At 34.5% G+C, this 6,719-nt stretch overlaps 7 non-coding genes across 7 annotated transcripts; all 7 read right to left on the bottom strand.

The window, feature by feature from the left end:
• Positions 1-1,683: 1,683 nt before the first annotated feature.
• LOC117115244 lies at positions 1,684-1,876 on the bottom strand. The gene has a single exon (XR_004446523.1). It is a non-coding gene; the product is annotated as a U2 spliceosomal RNA (small nuclear RNA).
• A 458-nt stretch (positions 1,877-2,334) lies between these two features.
• Positions 2,335-2,527, bottom strand: LOC117115248. The gene has a single exon (XR_004446527.1). It is a non-coding gene; the product is annotated as a U2 spliceosomal RNA (small nuclear RNA).
• A 452-nt stretch (positions 2,528-2,979) lies between these two features.
• On the bottom strand, positions 2,980-3,172 carry LOC117115243. The gene has a single exon (XR_004446522.1). It is a non-coding gene; the product is annotated as a U2 spliceosomal RNA (small nuclear RNA).
• A 214-nt stretch (positions 3,173-3,386) lies between these two features.
• LOC117115241 lies at positions 3,387-3,579 on the bottom strand. Its single transcript, XR_004446520.1, has one exon. It is a non-coding gene; the product is annotated as a U2 spliceosomal RNA (small nuclear RNA).
• Positions 3,580-4,359: 780 nt separating this feature from the next.
• On the bottom strand, positions 4,360-4,546 carry LOC117115247. Its single transcript, XR_004446526.1, has one exon. It is a non-coding gene; the product is annotated as a U2 spliceosomal RNA (small nuclear RNA).
• A 1,009-nt stretch (positions 4,547-5,555) lies between these two features.
• LOC117115250 lies at positions 5,556-5,748 on the bottom strand. The gene has a single exon (XR_004446529.1). It is a non-coding gene; the product is annotated as a U2 spliceosomal RNA (small nuclear RNA).
• A 458-nt stretch (positions 5,749-6,206) lies between these two features.
• On the bottom strand, positions 6,207-6,399 carry LOC117115245. The gene has a single exon (XR_004446524.1). It is a non-coding gene; the product is annotated as a U2 spliceosomal RNA (small nuclear RNA).
• Between the last annotated feature and the right edge of the window lie 320 nt (positions 6,400-6,719).

Here is a 6,719-nt window from a genome sequence, read left to right as displayed (position 1 = left end):
AACCCCTGAATTGTCAAAATTTTCGGGGGCTTCACCCCCAGGACCACTTTTGGAACCTATTAATTGAAGCTCGACCACGCCCACTTTGCTTTCACTTTGCTTGGGGGAAATCTGGTCCCTCGTCGGGGCACCGCCCCCTCCCCCCGGTCAGGGACCCCCGAATCCTGGTGCCACCTCTGGACCCCACGCCCAGAGAACTCCCCCTTAAAATTACCTGGCTACGGGCCTGCAACCATAGAGATCTTATTAATGCGTGTGTGTGTGTACCATAGAAAACAAAGCTTAAAAACATTGTCTTTGAGTATGTACGTTACATAGGCCTACTTCAAAAACGTGATTTCACAACCACCTCAGCCCCACCATGGTGGGGCTGAGGTGAGAAAATTTGAGGAAATGGTACCTCTCGAGATGGCAGGAAATGACACTTTTACATAGTAAAATTCATCATCATCACATTACCATTATAGTCAAAATGAAACGCCAACAAATTTCTCATGATCTTTTATGAGGGATCTACTTAATATCCAGCATAATTTAGGCCTAATTATAGCTTACTAAGCTTGAACTATATATACTATAGTATGATCAACAAATCACAACTTTTTTTTTCGCATTTAGCACAATTTTCTTCAATTTTATTGCTATTAATATTATAATCAGTTATTACTCTCGTCATCATCATCATTGTTATTATTATCATTATTACTATTAGTAGTAGTATTATTACACAAACATTAAAAGAAACTTACAAAAGGATAAAAACGAAATTGAACTACAGTATCGCATTTCTATCTTAAAAGGCCTGGCCTGAGATTTATGGATTTAAGATTTTTTTTAAATCACGCTTAGGCCTATGTGTTCTACTAGGTCTATGTATAACGTGTACTGATGCATATTTACATGTTTAGAAGTATTCATTTTGTGTGATCCCAGGAAAGAATTTGTATTGGCTCAAGAATAAGCCTTAACATTTTAACACTGTGTACAAAAGGGGGGGTGGGAGCCGCGGCTCCCACGGCTCAACCCCCTCCCCTGAATACGTCCCTGGCGACGGGATGTTTTCCTTAAGATCTATCAAATACTGGCGGTTTCCATTCAGAACACTTGGAAAAGCACGATGCGAAAGCATACGTGAATTCAAAACCTCACCATACCTTGACAACACGCACCTCACAACACTATCTGGAACTTCAAATTCCACATACAGCACAGTGACAGTCACTCTGCTATCATATGGCCTAATATTCGGGCCCGAAACCAACTTACCAAACTCACTTGCCGCACGACGGCAAATGACAGGTGACTTAAACGATACATGCACTTAAATTACGTGTTGAAATATATGTACAGTAATAGAATATTTCGAAATCCTAACTCAAGAGTTTTGTAAGTTATTGCATGCACATATTTTCGTAGAATATTTTATTAATTTATCTATCCTACGTAGCCTCTGTATCGGCTTCATCCCATATATTCATGTTTATGTAAACTACTTAAATCTGCGCTCTTGGGAAAAAAATACTTTCACTATATATGCGATGTTATTTTACAAGAAAACGTACTGAGTTCGGTACAATAATACAGGTCAGGTAGGGCAAAACAAAAAATCACTCCTACGATTTTACCTGAAGCAAACTGTCATCCTAATAATAATTCTATCGTTTGTAAATATTTTTCCTCAGTAGAGGATGGGCTGCTTCTGAAAGGACTGGAATATCAGGGCAACCCGTGGCCAGGACGGAGCAAACTCCTACTCCATGGCCTAATTCTAAAAATCAGTTTAATATTCGAAGCTACTCAATGAGCAGCATTTCAGATATTAAACTGAAAAGAACAAATATTACACATGATCTTAGCCAAAAGGCCGAGAAGCGATGCTGGAATAACAATACCAATGCTATCAATATAAAACAACAGAATGCTAGAATATTGGTGTTGGAAATGCTCTTCACTCTATATCGTAATAGAAATGTACTTAAATTACGTGTTGAAATATATGTAATAAAATATTTCGAAATCCTAACTCAAGAGTTTTGTAAGTTATTGCATGTACATACTTTCGTAGGATATTTTATTAATTTATCTATCCTAGGTAGCCTCTGTATCGGCTTCATCTCATATATTCATGTTTATGTAAAATAGCTAAAATCTGCGCTCTTGCAAAAAAAAAAAAAAATACACTCACTAAATATGGGAATTTATATTACAAGAAAACGTACTGAGTTCGGTACGGTAACAGGTCAGGTAGGGTAACAAAAATCGCTCTTATGATATTACCTGACGCAAACTGTCAACCTAATAATATTTCTATCGTTTGTAAATATTTTCCTCTGTAAAGGATGGGCTGTTCCTGAAAGTACTGCAATATCAGGGCAACCCGTGGCCAGGACGGAGCAAGCTCCTATTCCATGGCCTAATTCTAAAAATCAGTTTAATATTTGAAGCTACTCAATGAGCAGCGTTTCAGATATTAGGCTGAAAAGAACAGATATTACACATGATCTTAGCCAAAAGGCCGAGAAGCGATGCTGGAATAGCAATACCAATGCTATTAATATAAAACAACAGTATACTAGAATATTGATGTTGAAAATGCTCTTCACTCTATATCGTAATAGAAATGTACTTAAATTACGTGTTGAAATATATGTAATAAAATATTTCGAAATCTTAACTCAAGAGTTTTGTAAGTTATTACATGCACATATTTTCATAGGATATTTTATTAATTTATCTATCCTAGGTAGCCTCTTTATCGGCCTCCATATATTCATGTTTATTTAAAATAGTTAAAATCTGCGCTCTTGCAAAAAAATACTTTCACTATATATGTGATATTATATTACAAGAAAACGTACTGAGTTCAGTACGATAACAGGTCAGGTTACAGTTTAAAAAAAAATCATTCCTATGATATCACCTGGTGCAAACCGTCGTCCTAATAATAATCCTATCGTTTGTAAATATTTTTTCCTCTGTAGAGGATGGGCTGTTCATGAAAGTACTGCAATATCAGGGCAACCCGTGGCCAGGACGCAGCAAGCTCCTATTCCATGGCCTAATTCTAAAAATCAGTTTAATACTCGAAGCTACTCAATGAGCAGCGTTTCAGATATTAAGCTGAAAAGAACAGATATTACACATGATCTTAGCCAAAAGGCCGAGAAGCGATGCTAGAATAACAATACCAATGCTATTAATATAAAACAACAGTACGCTAAAATATGTTCTTGGCTCTTTTTCACCAAATCTTCCAGAAGAAATTGAAGAAAAATTTGACAAATTTTGTAAAAGGCATGCTACAAGGGCATGGAAAAAGAGAAATGAGATCAAAAAAGAAAAAGAAAGTTTTTGATTTTAGTTCTGTATTGCTTTATGACTTTTGTAGAGGATAGGCTGTTCCTGAAAGTACTGCAATATCAGGGCAACCCGTGGCCAGGACGGAGCAAGCTCCTACTCCATGGCCTAATTCTAAAAATCAGTTTAATACTCGAAGCTACTCAATGAGCAGCGTTTCAGATATTAAGCTGAAAAGAACAGATATTACACATGATCTTAGCCAAAAAGCCGAGAAGCGATGCTAGAATAACAATACCAATGCTATTAATATAAAACAACAGTACGCTAAAATATGTTCTTGGCTCTTTTTCACTAAATCTTCTAGAAGAAATTGAAGAAAAATTTGACAAATTTTGTAAAAGGTATGCTACAAGGGCATGGAAAAAGAGAAATGAGATCAAAAAAGAAAACGAAAGTTTTTGATTTCAGTTCTGTATTGCTTTATGACTTTTGATTTACTTTATATGCTTCTGTGTTATCTGGCCTGATATGTGTGCTTCTTGTGGAATAAGTGGTGTAGTATATAGAATTCAGTATGTACTGTATGTCTTTATGTTTGTAATTGTGAGTACGGTACAGTCATGTGACTGGGTATACAGATGGATATATATGTACTTATTAGACTGGTTTCTAGTCCCTAATCTTTGTCTTAAAATCTATTATGACACCAATGGCGTTCCATATTACCTATTTGCTTGGCGTTTCATTGTATACTTTTTCTTGTATTTTTCTAATTCGCATAAAATTTTCTCAATATATACCGTCGCTGGTGGCGCTCTCCAAAATTAACTAACACTAGGAAAACCTATAATTAGAGACTTGTGGCAAGTCTAATGTACTTATGTACTGTATGTGTATTTCATGTACGATTGTATGGTGTTTGTATAATTGTTGGTGTGATTGTTTGCATCACTTTATTTTTCCTCAAGTTTTTTTAGTTTAAGATTGCTTTTAATTTTATATTGCTGAACATTTTTTTTTAATGGTGTCCACTTTATAATTTGATGCATTTATTAATTAATTGAATAAACGTTAATTAAATATGATAAAAAAAAAACCGTGGCCAGGACGGAGTAAGCTCCTATTCCATGGCCTAATTCTAAAAATCAGTTTAATATTCGAGGCTACTCAATGAGCAGCGTTTCAGATATTAAGCTGAAAAGAACAGATATTACACATGATCTTAGCCAAAAGGCCACGAAGCGATGCTAGAATAACAATACCAATGCTATTAATATAAAACAACAGTACGCTAGAATATTGGTGTTGGAAATGCTCTTCACTCTATATCGTAATAGAAATTTACTTAAATTACGTGTTGAAATATATGTAACATCAGAATTAAAAAAAAAAAAAATCCGAATAATAATAATAATAATAATAATAATAATAATAATAATAATAATAATAATAATAATAATAATAATAATAAAAATTAGTAGTACATACCCACATACCCATGAGGTCAGGATGACATGTGTTCAGGATAAATATTATCGAAAAATATCGAAGCTTGATAAGACGTATTGAAGTTTTGTACATAGATCACTGGATGAAAAGTCTATCCAGACATTAACACAGTTAATAGAAATGAAATCATTTTTCAATTTGGGATTACGCACAAAAAGAAAATGTTTAGTATCTTCCTCTCCATAACCACAGATCTCGCATTGGGTGTCTGTGTTGTCTATACACCATTTGTTACTACGTTTACCAAGTGCTAATGTATTTGATCGTAGTTTAAATTTGAGACTAGCTCCATGGAAATTTGTCATGTCTAAGAGGTAAGGTTCTAAACCAGGTTTTTCTTTTGCATGCTAGTAGTCGCCAAGTGAAGATTTTCTCTCAACCTCCCCTTTCCAAAATTGGGTATATGATTCTTTAATTGAATCCTCGAAGGATTTCACCCAATTAGATTTGAAACCTATAAAAACATTATTCGCAATGGAAACAAAATCAAAATTAGCTTTACAACATGAATCAATAAACTCCTTAACAAGCTGATATCTTAATTTACAATCGTCTCAGCTAATAATCGTATTAAGCATAAGTTTTGGCCAGCGGTTCATTTCCATACATATCATATTATCTATATACTTTGCTTTAAGGATATCTTGTGTAATTTAAATTGGTTGCCAACCGAGGTCCTATGATATTACCTGGCGCAAACTCATACTAATAATAATTCTATCGTTAGTAAATATTTTTTCCTCTGTAGAGGATAGGCTGTTCCTGAAAGTACTGCAATATCAGGGCAACCCGTGGCCAGGACGGAGCAAGCTCCTACTCCATGGCCTAATTCTAAAAATCAGTTTAATATTCGAAGCTACTCAGTGAGCAGCGTTTCAGATATTAAACTGAAAAGAACAGATATTACACATGATCTTAGCCAAAAGGCCGAGAAGCGATGCCGAAATAACAGTACCAATGCTATTAATATAAAACAACAGAACGCTAGAATATTGGTGTTGGAAATGCTCTTTCTTTACTTCATATTGTAATAGAAATGTATTTAAATTACGTGTTGAAATATATGTAATAAAATATTTCGAAATCCTAACTCAAGAGTTTTGTAAGTTACTGCATGCACATATTTTCGTAGGATATTTTATTAATTTATCTATCCTAGGTAGCCTCTGTATCGGCTTCATCTCATATATTCATGTTTATGTAAAATAGTTTAAAATCTGCGCTCTTGGGGAAAAAAATACTTTCACTATATATGTGATTTTATGTTACAAGAAAACGTACTGAGTTCGGTACGATAACAGGTCAGGTAAAATAACAAAATCGCCCTATGATATTATCCGACGCAAACTGTCATCCTAATAATAATTCTATTGTTTGTAAATATTTTTTTCCTTTGTAGAGGACAGGCTGTTCCTGAAAGTACTGCAATATCTGGGCAACCCCTGGCCAGGACGGAGCAAGCTCCTATTCCATGGCCTAATTCTAAAAATCAGTTTAATATTTGAAGCTACTCAATGAGCAGCGTTTCAGATATTAAGCTGTAAAGAACAGATATTACACATGATCTTAGCCAAAAGACCGAGAAGCGATGCTGAAATAACAGTACCAATGCTATTATTATAAAACAACAGAACGCTAGAATATTGGTGTTGGAAATGCTTTTTCTTTACTTCATATCGTAATAGAAATGTACTTAAATTACGTGTTGAAATATATGTAATAAAATATTTCGAAATCCTAACTCAAGAGTTTTGTAAGTTACTGCATGCACATATTTTCGTAGGATATTTTATTAATTTATCTATCCTAGGTAGCCTCTGTATCGGCTTCATCTCATATATTCATGTTTATGTAAAATAGTTTAAAATCTGCGCTCTTGGGAAAAAAAATACTTTCACTATATATGTGAT

This window comes from Anneissia japonica, unplaced genomic scaffold (genome assembly GCF_011630105.1).
Source record: "Anneissia japonica isolate Jap-2015-1 unplaced genomic scaffold, ASM1163010v1 scaffold288291_len444093_cov181, whole genome shotgun sequence".
Taxonomy (NCBI): Eukaryota; Metazoa; Echinodermata; class Crinoidea; order Comatulida; family Comatulidae; genus Anneissia; species Anneissia japonica.
The sequence above is the reverse complement of the archived record's forward strand: the minus strand, read 5'-3'. Positions and strand labels throughout refer to the sequence as shown.